This window comes from Schistocerca piceifrons, chromosome 2 (genome assembly GCF_021461385.2).
Source record: "Schistocerca piceifrons isolate TAMUIC-IGC-003096 chromosome 2, iqSchPice1.1, whole genome shotgun sequence".
NCBI classification, from domain to species: Eukaryota; Metazoa; Arthropoda; class Insecta; order Orthoptera; family Acrididae; genus Schistocerca; species Schistocerca piceifrons.
Genome location: NC_060139.1, coordinates 652,540,843 through 652,555,946, shown reverse-complemented (window position 1 = coordinate 652,555,946; position 15,104 = coordinate 652,540,843). Strand labels below are relative to the sequence as shown.

The 15,104-nt window shown below is 37.4% G+C and overlaps 1 protein-coding gene across 2 annotated transcripts in view; it reads right to left on the bottom strand.

The window, feature by feature from the left end:
• LOC124777386 (hemolymph lipopolysaccharide-binding protein-like) overlaps positions 1-14,155 on the bottom strand; it is a 72,445-nt gene extending 58,290 nt beyond the window's left edge. The window contains exons 1-2 of one of the 2 annotated variants that reach the window (XM_047252777.1): positions 14,082-14,150; positions 6,332-6,393 (exon numbers count right to left, since the gene is read on the bottom strand). The gene's annotated coding sequence lies outside the window, so the exon portion shown is untranslated. Of the gene's footprint in view, positions 1-6,331; positions 6,394-14,081 lie in introns of both variants that reach the window. The other variant, XM_047252776.1, reaches the window with a different exon arrangement.
• Positions 14,156-15,104: the final 949 nt, after the last annotated feature.

The window sequence follows — 15,104 nt, the reverse complement described above, 5'->3', positions numbered from 1 at the left end:
CCTGTTAAAAATTTGGAAAAATTTAGAAGTAGAAATTGGAATAGATTACTGTACGTAAAAACTCAGAAGTATACTTACTTCATAAAAGTAGTCTTCAAAAGACCAAAGCTATGTACTGGTACATACAGACATTCCCTTTTCAAAAATAAGAGTTTAATTCTAGTAGAACAATCAAATAGAAATAAGGAAATGCTGCCTATAATTATAACAGCAGTATTACCTGTTTGACCTTGTTACAAGAGCAAGCATAATTAGTGTAATAGTGTGAATAACCATAAAGGAAAACACACACACACACACACACACACACACACACAAACATACACACACACACACACACACACACACACACACACAGGTATTTATTTCTGACAATATGCAGTTGCAGTAATATCTATGTATCAACATAAGCATTTAGTGCATTTTGTAAATAAAGCAACATCTTCTAGACAACAATCAATGAAGCTACGAAAATTTCACTGTAATTGCCAAACTCAAACAGTGAAGGAAATTTCATAGCGCACACACCATGGACTTCGGCTTTCATTTATCCATTCAACTGTGTAAATGGAATTTATTTTAGTAGAAAACAACTACACAATTTCAAAATTTAATTTCATCAATATATCAGATAACTTAACAACAAATAATCTTTTTTAATGCTGATGTTGTACTGAATTAGGAATGGCAGAAGTTACTAATAAGAGCTTTAGAGCTCATATGGAGTTTTACCACTGTCATTCTTCCCCTGTGTCATTCATGAATGAAACAGGAGAGATAATGTTACCAGCAGCAATCTCTGCCACATGCTATAAGGTAGGTTGTGGAGTATACATGTAGATACAGTATTAAAACTTAGAAAAGTGGGATTGGGCCTCCTGTGACATGTTTCTCAGAATAAAACATGTATCTTTCTCAGGGACCAAGACTTTTTTTCCATGAAACCTCCTTCCTGCAACAGTCTCCACTGGGATGTAAAAAGGACACTGCACCTACAGTAGACCATAAACAACTAAGCCTTTTACAGTAGTCAATGTGAGAATTATGGGATACCCTCCCTTGCATGTGGTGGCATTTATTAAGAACTGGGTTGAGTGAAATATTGCTGTTTAACGTTCTCTGATTGATTATTGCAAATCAGTGTGTTTATTGTGGCTTACAGTGTAAATGTACACTGTGTTCTGTGCCACACTTAGGCCTAATCACTTTGTTTTAGTGTCTTGCCAGAGCTGCTGCTGATTCTTGGACAGTGTTTCTAAAAACTGTGCTTTAGTAATGTTATATTATGTCCTAAATTCTGCCTCCAGACTCTTGTTTCTTTGTGAGAGCTGACTTGGTTTATGTGCTATTTATCCAATGAAGTTAAGAAACGAGTCAGGAACCAAACAATTGGATGTCAAGTATGACAAATTTGTGAAAAAGTGAAACCAAAACTGTAGTGTTATTGGGTATTGATTAAGGTTTTTAGTTTTACAACTACAGACTGGTACACTACCAAAGTGACAGAGAGGAAGGTCAACAAAATCAGATTAATCATCTTATAAATGTAAAGTTACCAAAGTAGTTTGAAACCTAATGACACTTGCTACAAATGACAGCAGAGTTCCATATGAGCAAAAAAGGAAGAAAGCAAGATGGAGTGAATGCATCTTTCTATAGCCACTACAATGATGTTTTTTGCTCATTTATTCACATAACCAGTTTTGCCATATTTAATCTCATCATGAAATATTTTATGATCATTATGTTGGATAATTAAGAGTTGTACCAGATGATAGAGTGCAGCTGAATTTACATTTAACACATGTGATAACAAAACTGAATTTCTTGTGTATAAATAAACAGAAAACTTTGCTATGGAAGATTTACTTGAATAATTTATCTGAGTGTATTTCAGATTGACATGCATGTCTTTTAATTATGATAATATGACATGTCACATACCAGTTAAATTTATGGAACTTACATTTCTTCTTCTGCAATGAAAACGAAAAAGAAAAGAAAAAGGATGAGGTGAAAGTACATGATTTTGAAAAAGAAGGTACGAAATCGTCACATGCTCTGTCAGGAGAACTTTTTTCTGTGAAAGTAAAATAAGAAATCACTGGAAAGGAAGCAGTGCCAATAAACTTTGGAAGTCAGAAGAGATACATGTAGATATTTATGTATTCTGCAAAACCTATGTTTTGGAAGAGGACTTGGTACAAATAATAATAACAACAGAAGTATTAAACCTAGTTATTACAACAATTTGTCTACAAAAAGAAATTTGGAATGCATCTTTAGTTTTCAATCCTGTCATCTGGAGCATCATGCATGTAACATAACTCATACTGTGATAGGCTTCTTTCAAAATCATAGAAATATGTTACGAATCACATCTTGTAGTCTGGTGTATAGCTGCAGAAATAAGAAAAATTTATTTCATCTAATCATTTTATTGTTTAAGAATTACCTTTAACAATGATATAAAGTACACCCAAACTAAAAGATGTTGGCCTTAATATATTTCTGTGGATGTTGAGGTATGTCTGCTACAGTTTGAGTTATATCAAATGCATGATGCTCCATATAACAGCACTGAAAACTAAACAAAATGCATAAATTCATCTCACACACAAAGTGTTGTAATAATTAAACTAATATAGATAAATAAATATAATTTCTAATGTTGCTTCTCTTAATTTTATGCCATGTTAACACAACCACATGATTCTAGGCATTATTGGCGAAGTTTAATCTGTTCTCATAGTAACTGCACAGCTAGAAAGGTAAGAGATTCTTAGCCATTATGTACTGCCATTATTTCTGGAAAGGCTGCTTCCCCAGTACTGCTCACTTCTAAGTTTACAGACAGATGCAGCATGTTTGACACATGTGTGACCAGTGCCAACTGAAATGCAACATGGAAAAAAACACACCTTGGTGCACTCACGCTGTGTAGAGGTAACAGTCTGCAAGTGCACTGCATGCAAAAACACATTATGTGGCCAGCCCCATTCAGCAAATAATGGCCTGTATTTATGTGAATTCTGGCACAAACATATGTGAAATAGAAGCACATGTGGTCATAGTCTTCTGAGTTATAACATCATTGCAACGGAGCAAAATAGTGATCCAGGAATTTTGATTTTAATTCTTTTTAATCCCATTGACTAATGACAAATTTGTATAAAGAGATGGAAATAATTTTTTACAGTCTTAGCATCATAAGTGAGGACCATTTACAGACGCTTACATATTATTTGGATGATAACTAATACTACAGATTCCTAAAATCAAATGATATTTATTATTTTTTGGCACATTCAGCTTCTTCCATACAATAATTATAACATGTCTTAGTTGTAATAGGACAAATTGGTACATACCTTGATACTGACATTTTTTTAAAAAAGCAGTCACGTTATGCAATTTTTAAACAATAAAAATGACTTGCTACCAACTGAATCGGATACTACTGAATCAAAAGGAAGCACTATAAAATTGTAATATTGAATTGCTCAACAGAACTAACATCTGGAGATGAAATATCAGTTCTGCTGACAGGCACATTTAAATATACATGACATTGTCCTATTTTTAGGAACTAGTAGTTCCTTGCTCATGGAGGAGAGAGGGTTCGCTGTGGAAGGTTAAAAAGGAGAGCCAGGTCATTCAGATCCCAGAAAGAGAGGGACCCACCTGTTAGATACTGCCAGTCAAGCTCTGAGTCTATGTGAGCTACTAAATACACTCTCTCAAATTACTGTGAAGTGCATGGCAGAGAGAATATCATTTATTGTTATATCATTTGTTACTCTTACTTCCCACTCCAATACCATATGGAGTGTAGTAAGAATGATTGCATGATTGCATAAAAGCTTCTGTGTGCAATGTGATTGGCCTAATCTAGTCAACTCTCAGGTTTTCTCAGCATAATTCATTAATGGTGTGCATTCAGGGTGTTCAGCCAAATTGTGGATGCCATTTTATGTACAATATGTTTATGGTCAATACACCTTCCAAACTTTACAGAAGCTCTCCTGCGAACCTTGCAGAACTAGCACTCCTGAAAAAACCAGTATTGTTGGTGCTGTGCTACTATTTATACTCAAGTTTGACTCTCAGCTTCAGCAACAGTTATTCTGTGAAATGTACATTATTTCAAAAATTTCTAGTTATGCTGAGTGAAATGTTCAATGAGATCTTAAGAAACTGAGCTCTGACCCTAAGCTTTGTTTAAGTTCAAACGTATGTCCTCGTTTATTAGGTTTTCCAGCATCTTTATTTTGATAGTGTAGTGTTGGCAGAAGAGCCAACACTGTGTTGCTAGAGGAGGCCGAAATGCACGCGTTTAAATACACGCAGACCAGCGTGAGGTCTGGAACAGGACAATGTCTTGAGAATTGCAATAAAGTACGAAAAGCTTGTAATACTTAACTTTAATCCATAATCGGTGTACTTCGCTCTTGTACAGATATAATCTCCATTTCAATATACACTGGTAATGGCGCCTTGCTAGGTCATAGCCAATGACTTAGCTGAAGGCTATGCTAACTATCGTCTCAGCAAATGAGAGCATATTGGTCAGTTAACCATTGCTATGAACATCGGCTGTACAACTGGGGCGAGTGCCAGGACGTCTCTCTAGACCTGCCGTGTGGTGGCGCTCGGTCTGCAATTACTGACAATGGCGACACGCGGGCCCGACGTATACTAATGGACCACGGCCGATTTAAAGGCTACCACCTAGCAAGTGTGGTGTCTGGCGGTGACACCTCAGATAGGCTCCTTAATTACAGTGTCTCAGAAACTTGGCATTTGCACCATAATACTGGTCTAGTCATATTTTATGTTTGCATTCAAGGCAGTGCTGGGCAACAGTTGATTTACTTGGTTGTTTTCATTGAGTGCATTGCTGATGTCCCTTGCACTTCACATCAATTGTTCTAACAGTCTGTTCCACATACAACATGCCACATTCCTATGGTATGTGGTACACACCCAGATTTTGAAAGAGAATACTTTTTATCTTCTTTGATTTGGATAAATTACATTGGATATCATGTTTCCACAGAATTTCTGGAGACTGTGTCAGCATAAGACAGATAAGGGATTCATGATTTCACTTTTTCTTATTTAGTTTCTACCTCTTGCATAGATGATCTGATTTTCACTGCAGTGTCCTTTCTGTTTTTCAACCTCAGTACCCATTCCTTTAGAACACAATATGTTTCTCTTGATACACAGATAACACATTTGTGGAGTAATCACATGGGGAAAAAACTTGAAGAGTTCTTGTAACATTTAAACTCTATCCATCTTAGTACAAAATTTATTATTTAACTTTAAAAGGAGGGCCTTGGTTAAGAGAAGAATGAATGGGTGCTGGTACACGGTGTATGTAGAAAATCTACTCACACTCCACACTTCAGGTCATCACCATCTGTCACAAAGGAATTTCATGTTAGAGACTCTGGACCATAGAGGGTGAATGCTCTCAGACAAGGAGAATCTCATCATATATGTACAACACCCACAAAAGAATAATTACTCATATCAGCAAAGTGAGAGGGCATTGCAGTCAAAATTCTCAACACATGTGGAAGAGATTGAGATTAATGTTGAAAAAGATAAGCCCAGAATTGTACAAGGGTCATTCAGTAAAAAATGACCCAAATTTTTTCTCAGAACATACTTATTGTAAAGAGTCAGAATTTGGTGACAATATACATTTTTCTATGTAGTCTCCAACACGTTCTATGGCTGTATGCCTACACTGTGGAAGAGCATGTATTCCCTTCTGGCAAAAGCTCCTGTCCTGTAGGCATACCCATGTTTTCACTGCACAACTGACATTCTCATCGTCTTACAAGTGTGTTCCTTGTAGAGAATCTTTAAGCACCAGTTTGCATGGATAATGGTAACCGAACAATTCAGCCTTTCTGGAGCAGCAGCTGTAACAGGGCACCCTGAGTGTGGCTGATCATGGGGCTCTGTTTCTGCATTTCCTGAGACTGTAACTGTTTTTACCCATCACCTAACTGTACTCCTATCAGCTGCAACATCACCATACACTGCACAAGAATGTTTATGGATGTTCACCACAGTTTCTTTTTATGCACACAAGAATTCAATAATAGCACACTAATTGTAATGTGAGTTATATTAGACACCATTTTGATGCTGTACTACAGCTCTGCCGTCTGCCGGAACAGTTAGAAACTTCACTGGCGAATAGAACAAACATCATATGTGAAGCACCAACAAGGACATTTGTTTGTGTATATTAATGGCTTTTTTTAAAAAATGTGGGGCATTACTTACTGAATGACCCTCATATATCTACCTTATTCTGGCCCAGTCTCTGACATGGATCCAAGGGGATGAGAGGCTCATAGGAGTCATAACCTGCCCTCCCACAAAAAACTTTTGAGTAAAATCATTTATATTTTTACAAGTATCTGGTTTCTTAGCTAACTTTTCAATGATAAAGTAACATGAAAACCAAGTCTCAAAAATGGCAAGAAACTCTAGAAATTTTAAGGTATATTTAACACAAGGCACTTACCATTTATTTGTTTAAAGGCTTGTCTATGTGAATTGGGTAGCAGCCTGAGTGAGACAGTAACAAACTGTGACCCTTGTGAGGATACAGGTGACTTTTTTGAAACATAGATGAGGATTTGAATACTTCATCAGCATAAACCCTCACCTAGAATTAATCTATGCCTGCTCAGTCTTTGTAATGTTTCATGTAAGGCACTGAAAGCCATGTGCGTATGTGAATGTGGTGTGTCTTCAGTATAGAAGACTATCAGAACTTCAAGGAAAGATGCAAGGAAGTTCAGCAACACACCCAGCTAAAACAACCAATAAAATTAACTGATCTGACCATTGCTTCAAGTATAATCATGAAGTGAACTACTATCATGAGACCATTTTCATGCTACTAATGCCAAGTTCCTGGGAGAGGAACAAAATTAAGATGTTTAAAAACTTAATAAATTGAGACAGAGGTTCCAATTTATACAAGGCTTCGAGTCTGACATGAAATTTATTAAGATAACACTGGCTGCCTCAGCCACCAAAGCTACAAAATGCTGAGAGAATGTAAATTTCACAGAATAGCAGTGCAACCTCTTAAAAATGTGTATCAATTGATGCAGCGGTTGCTTTGATTAGAGTTCATTTATAAATAACGATCCCACACCAACAATACTTCACAGTCTGGTTGGATTTCAGGCAGCTAGTATACATAAGAAAACAACTCACATCATCTGAAAAAGATGACAGGGTCTGTTATAACAATATTATGCCTAAAGTGGAATCAACAATTCGGCAGATTTCTGGAAGCACACTATCAGTCTAATCGTGTCTTTGCATTCTTTATGAGATTGATACATAGGGAGCTTAAGTATAGTTTTTGGTTACTCTCTTAATGCAGTTCTCACAACTTTGTGAATAGGCTTTTGTGGGACAATTGGCGTCTATCTTCAGATGCCTACCATCTCAGGTTACTTAGCGCTACTGCAATGTTCACCTTGAGACAAGCAAACATTTGACCACTCTTGCTGCCTTTATTTGAATAAGTTAAATATCCCTTGATAGTCCTTTTGATAATGGTTCTACAAACTTGAACAATATTCTGAGATGGGATACACAAGTGTTTTGTGAGGACTCTCCTTTGTAGATCAATTGCACTTTCCTAGTAACCTGTCAACAAATAATAGTCTGCCACCTGATTAACCTGTGACTAAGTTTCCATGACAGTTTAATTTCATATTATCCAAGTTGTTGTACCAGATATTTGTGTGAGTTGACTGATTCCAAATCAAATGTAATGAGTATCTCCAACAGAACATGCCAACTAGCATGGATTTCAAAAACATTGGCCATGCATAACTAAACTTGCACCTTCCTCACATTATATCCTGAATGAATGGAATGAGGAGGTCAGGTAGTTCCAGTATTTATTAATGAAAGTATAGTCTTAGGGAGTATCAGATGATATCTGTGACTTGGTTAAAGATTTATTGTTAGGGAGCACATAGAATGTTGTCTAGGATGGAGAGCCATTGACAGAAACATTAGTAACTAAATAACTAACTGAAGTATGTTTGTTCCTTTGCTGTTCATGTTGTATATTAATCACCTGACAGATGCTATTAACAGTAAACTACTACTTCATAGAGATGATGCAGTTATCTGTAGCCGAGTATTGTCTTAAAAAGTCAGATCTTGATTAAATTTTGAATGGGTACAGAGATTGGTGACTCACTATAAATTTTCAGAAGTGTAAAATTATGTTTTTCACAAAATGAAAATAAATGTAGTTTCCTATGGCTACAGTATCAGCAAATTATGGTAGGGAATAATCAACTTATTCATATACTTGTTTAATTGTATAGATGAAAAAATCTGCTCACCAAATGGCAGCAGAACACACACATAAAAGACTGTTGTGATTTGCAAGCTTTCGGAGCCAGTGACTCCTCCTTCAGGCACAAGGGTTGGAGGGGAAGAAAAAAGGGGGAAGGAAAAGGACTGGAGAGGTCTAGGAAAAGGGGCAGATTTCAAGAAAGTCACCCAGAACTGTGGGTCAGGGGAGACTTATCGTATGGGATGAGAAGGAAACTTGGGGACTGCTTTGGATGAGATTTGAAAACCTGAGAGCTTAAGCTTTATGCCTACTTGAAGAAGGAGTCACTGGCTCTGAAAGCTTGCCAATCACAAGTCTTTTATGTGTGTGTTCTGCCGCCACTTGGTGAGTAGATTCTTTTATCTATCTAAGTAAATAATTTATATCTAAAAACAAATATGATGTGACTTACCAAACGAAAGTGCTGGCAGGTCGATAGACACACAAACAAACACAAACATACACACAAAATTCAAGCTTTCACAACCAACGGTTGCTTCGTCAGGAAAGAGGGAAGGAGAGGGAAAGACGAAAGGAAGTGGGTTTTAAGGGAGAGGGTAAGGAATCATTCCAATCCTGGGAGCGGAAAGACTTACCTTAGGGGGAAAAAAGGACGGGTATACACCCGCACACACACACATATCCATCCAAACATATACAGACACAAGCAGACATATTCAAAGGCAAAGAGTTTGGGCAGAGGTGTCAGTCGAGGCGGAAGTGCAGAGGCAAAGATGATGTTGAATGACAGGTGAGGTATGAGTGGCTGCAACTTGAAATTAGCGGAGATTGAGGCCTGGTGGATAATGGGAAGAGAGGATATATTGAAGGGCAAGTTCCCATCTCTGGAGTTCAGATGGGTTGGTGTTAGTGGGAAGTATCCAGATAGCCTGGACGGTGTAACACAGTGCCAACATGTGCTGGCCGTGCACCAAGGCATGTTTAGCCACAGGGTGATCCTCATTACCAACAAACACTGTCTGCCTGTGTCCATTCATGCGAATGGACAGTTTGTTGCTGGTCATTCCCACATAGAATGCGTCACAGTGTAGGCAGGTCAGTTGGTAAGTCACGTGGGTGCTCTGCCTTTGATCATGTACACCTTCCAGGTTACAGGACTGGAGTAGGTGGTGGTGGGAGGGTGCATGGGACAGGTTTTACACCGGGGGCGGTTACAAGGGTAGGAGCCAGAGGGTAGGGAAAGTGGTTTGGGGATTTCATAGGGATGAACTAAGAGGTTACGGAGATTAGGTGGACGGCGGAAAGACACTCTTGGTGGAGTGGGAGGATTTCATGAAGGATGGATCTCATTTCAGGGCAGGATTTGAGGAAGTCGTATCCCTGCTGGAGAGCCACATTCAGAGTCTGATCCAGTCCCAGAAAGTGTCCTGTCACAAGTGGGGCACTTTTGTGGTTCTTCTGTGGGAGGTTCTGGGTTTGAGGGGATGAGGAAGTGACTCTGGTTATTTGCTTCTGTACCAGGTCGGGAGGGTAGTTGCGGGATGCGAAAGCTGTTATCAGGTTGTTGGTGTAATGGTTCAGGGATTCCGGACTGGAGCAGATTCATTTCCCAAGAAGACCTAGGCTGTAGGGAAGGGACCGCTTGATGTGGAATGGGTGGCAGCTGTCATAATGGAGGTATTGTTGTTTGTTGGTGGGTTTGATGTGGATGGACGTGTGAAGCTGGCCATTGGACAGATGGAGGTCAATGTCAAGGAAAGTGGCATGGGATCTGGAGTAGGACCAGGTGAATCTGATGGAACCAAAGGAGTTGAGGTTGGAGAGGAAATTCTGGAGTTCTTCTTCACTGTGAGTCCAGATCATGAAGATTTCATCAATAAATCTGTACCAAACTTTGGGTTGGTAGGCCTGGGTAACCATGAAGGCTTCCTCTAAGCGACCCATGAATAGGTTGGCGTACGAGGGGGCCATCCTGGTACCCATGGCTGTTCCCTTTAATTGTTGGTATGTCTGGCCTTCAAAAGTGAAGAAGTTGTGGGTCAGGATGAAGCTGGCTAAGGTAATGAGGAAAGAGGTTTTAGGTAAGGTGGCAGGTGATTGGTGTGAAAGGAAGTGCTCCATCGCAGCGAGGCCCTGGACGTGCAGAATATTTGTGTATAAGGAAGTGGCATCAATGGTTACAAGGATGGTTTCTGGGGGTAACAGATTGGGTAAGGATTCCAGGCACTCAAGAAAGTGGTTGGTGTCTTTGATGAAGGATGGGAGACTGCATATAATGGGTTGAAGGGTAGCACTTTCGTTTGGTAAGTCACATCATCTTTGTTTTTAGATATATTTTTCCCACGTGGAATGTTTCCCTCTATTCTATTCATATCATTAATTAAATAATTTTATCAATAATTGATTGTTTTCTTTGTTGTATTCATATACTTGGGTTTATCAATTTGTAGGGTTATGAAATGAAATGATCACACAGGATCAACGGTAGGTAAAGCAGGTGGTAGACTTCGATTCATTGATAGAATACTAGGAAAATACATTCAGCCCACAGCTGACATTAGCTAAAAACCAAGACAAAAATGCTGAGAAACCTGTTTGTTCACAGACATCAACTATCCCTTAGAAGCTGCTTGAAAAGTTTCAAGAACCAGCATTAAGTGAGGAACCTAGGAATGTACCACAAACCTCTATGCATCACTCCAACATGGACCACAAACACAAACTAGGCTAATTACAGCAAGCACAGAGGCATTTAAACAATCTTTCCTCCAACCCATCAAATATGAAAGGAATGGGAAGAAGCTGGAATAGGTGGTATAAAGGAAGGTACCCTCTGCCATGCACTTCACAATGGTTTTCAGAATATAAGTGTTAGTGTAGATGTAGATGTACATGTAAATCTAAATGTAAATGTAGATGTAGTTCACTTTCACCCGTGCCTTTCAGGATGTCATATGAGAAAAGCATGAGTTGGATTAAGCATGACAGACATTTTTGGGAAACATACTGGTTGTAAGAAGGTAGTCATTTTGTTCAAGATAATTCATTTTGATAGATTTTAGACTATGTTCTTGGATTCTACAAATGATGGATATTAATGAAATTATTTGGTAGTTTTTTGGATCACTGCTGTTACCCTTCTTGTAGATGGGTATAACCTGTGCTTTCTTAAAACCACTGAACACAGCTTTAGTTTGAAAATTTTTTGTTATGTTGTGGTTAAAATGGAATCTGATTCAATTGGAAATTCTGTTTTAAAGCTGTCAAGGAGCCCAACAACACTAGAGCCTTCTTTTGGTTTTGTGAGAAATCTTTCAATAAAATTTTGCTATGGTACTTTTAGCAACAATGCCATACATATGAATGGAAGACATGTATGAATTGATATGTGTAATGTCACCTACACACAGCTAGGGTACCTATGGCAGAAGCACTGCTGATTTGTGAATTTGTATAGTGGACATATATAAGGCTGCCTAGTGGTGGTCTCTCTCTTAGTTGCTGTTATCTGATTCACTTCAACCAGTGAACTTCAGCTGCTACTACTGTTTACTGTGCGCATAGTGCTACAAAAATTAATGAATGAGTGGTTTAGAACAGTGCTATGCTTAATGAAACTTCATTTAATATTAGAATTGCTATGTGCATGCATAGCATACTAATAGTGCTTTGGCTTTATCTGGGACCATCTCATATTACATTGTATTTTGGCTTCTATGAAGTTGTGCCAAGAACTGTTAATGATTAGTTTCATGGACTGATAGACCATTTTAATTTGCTATTAAGGAAGTATATCTGAATTCAATAAACTTTATTCATTCTAAAGTGAGGTTTACAACACTAATCATTCAAGGCTCCACACATTACCCTATCATCAGCCCGGTGGATTTCATTCAGACTCATTCTACCTATACCCCTACACTTTGTTTTACACCTATTATGCAGTTGTTCCTCAAATTTATAAGTTTTTTCACTGAGACTAAATAACGTGGAGGGTCCCTCCCATTGTAAACTGTTCTACTAGTTACTTATCTCTCTAGTACTTAGTCAACTGTTATTTAAACTTGAACCAATGTCCCTCTATATGATCCTGTCCAGAGGTAAATGTTTTAAATTCCTCTTTGAGATATGACATGACTGCCCCTTTAATTATGTTACTGAAAATGTAGGTATTTCTTCTTATTTTAATGACTCTTTGTACTTAAGTAACCATTGTTATTACAACTGTCCCAAGGTCACTGGCAACAGTTTGAATATGGAAAAACCTAAAGAGGTCAGGTATATTTGTTGTCATAAAATCTAACGTATTTCCATCATGCAAGTCATCTGAACTGCTTATTCCAATTACTTTGCAGAGAGACCATTTAGTATTATTCTGCAGAATATAACATCACATCCACCACTAACTGTAAGTATCCAGATCTATTATTGGATGATTAAAGTCTCGTATGTTAATGACAGTATGTTTGGGAAACATATGTATTAGTGAGTTGATGGTTACTATGAAGCTTTTGGTTGTATCCAGGGCTGAGTCTGATGGTTAACAACGGGTCCAATTACATGTTTATGCCTGCACTTTATACTGAATCTTTCCCAAACATTCATGCATGCGGCTCCAATTCCTGTCCAAGTGGATTTAAGTTTCGTATTTGCTTATATGGAGCACCTGTTTCCCATTAGACTTTTCTTTCAAAATAACTATTATTTATCCCAAAAACTGTGCTTATTAATTTCTGACTTTAACTAGCTTTCAGTACCTAGTATTATGTGAGCTCCAGTGCTTTTAAGTATTGCTTTAAATTCTGAAGATTTGTTATGAATGTTTCAGCAGTTGATTGCTAGGATTTTAATAATTTCATCTGTGTGTGTGGTGGGAGGGGGGGTGGGGTGTATGGGGGAGGGGGGCATTATTTGGGCCTTATACTCATATATCGTGGTCTCCTGTAACTATCAACCTGAGGTGAATTCTAAATGAAGTATTATATATAAAACTGCTTGTTGTACTGCTGGATATAAAGTAAAAATTGAGTCAACATTCAGGCAAACTCAACAGATGTTCAGTCCATCAGGTTTTGTATCTAAGTGTCCCTCATTATGCATTATGCTGACTGATGACGATGGTACTGTGTAGTTTTTCATACTGCTACTCCCTATTATTTTATAGCTATGGAGGTGAAATAAATTATGCATTCATTCAGCAGAAGTTAGCAGTAAACATACTATGTGAAGTAAACAACCACCAACATTACAAAAGCCTCTTCCAAGCTCATGGAATAATTGTACTCAATCCAGTACATTTGTTCCTTAACTGAGTTTGTTGCTAATAATAAATATGGTAAATACTAATTTATATTACTATAACACAATAAAGAAAAACATTTGTAATCTGATGAGAAAATATAAAAAAAGAACTTGACAATTTTTATGGTTTTCATATTTCTTATCTTGAGAAATCCAATGCACTGGAAGGAAATTAGAAGTTTAGAATTTAAACAAAGTGCAGAAACAAGACAATTGACTGATTCATTGATGCTACCACACCAACAAATACTACAATGAAAAACATACTTAAAAACAAGAAGCAATTAAAAAAGTGAAAACTTTATAGTAAAAAAAAAAATTGTTTTCTGAAACTATTGTGAATTCAGTGTTACACTAAAAATAAATACAGAGAGTAAGGGCATTAATTCTATGACAAGCACAACATGTAACTTACATGAGGTTTAGACACACAATGAATATCAAACTGTGCTGTGTTTCAGTTCCTAGTACACTGTGACAGAGGAATCCATACTGTGGGAAACTTCCTTCCTCTAATCTTTTGTAAGGAAAAGGATATGTTCATTGAGGCTTATCTGTCTATCACATGTCCCGCCAAATTTCTCCCACTGTATGGAATCATCTTCTGGAATAATGTGCCTACAGTAGAGGAAGTATTTATTCAGCAAAAGTAAGTGGCAGAAAATGCGTGAATGTGATAGCTACACATATTTCAGAGGCATCTTCTAAGATTTTGGAATTGGTAAACTCCATTCCTAGTACAATTGTTTCTTCATGGAATATGTTGCTACTAATGAAAATCTGAAGGTGAAATGCAGCTTATACTACACAATACAAGTCAGAAATGGTTCCCATGTAGAGTTTATCACCTTGTTTATGATTCAGAGTGGGTTTATGTACTTTCATATAGCCATCAACAAGCTGTCATTCAACACACACCAGGAATGTGATAATCTATTAAAATTAAAAGTGTACCTTATTACATTCCTCATCTACAAATTTACGTCCATAGATTGAAGATTCCGATCAGCTGAATGACAAAAAGCAGAGTTCATAGTAAACGTATGTTAGCTGTTATGGCCCATAGATAAATATTATATTGCAATAATTATCAATATGGTCACATCCTTATTACACTAGCAATAGAAGATAAGCAGGAAACACAAACCTGCATTCAGAGCACCCTCAGGTTCTAAAAAGGCTTTTGAAGAAACTGACCACAACTCCCTCTTTGAAATTTATTTTTATTTTGTGAAATTATCTTGCATACTACCCAGGGACTGATAATCTATCTACAACTTATATAACTGCTAATGTAGCTTTCAAATAATTGTACATTTCCAAATACAAAACAAATACTGTGCAATTAACTCATTTAAGTCAGGAGATTATTTCAACCCTTGGAACTAGGTGCCTGACTATAGTTGCATGACATAATCCATTTCAGACTGGATAAAAA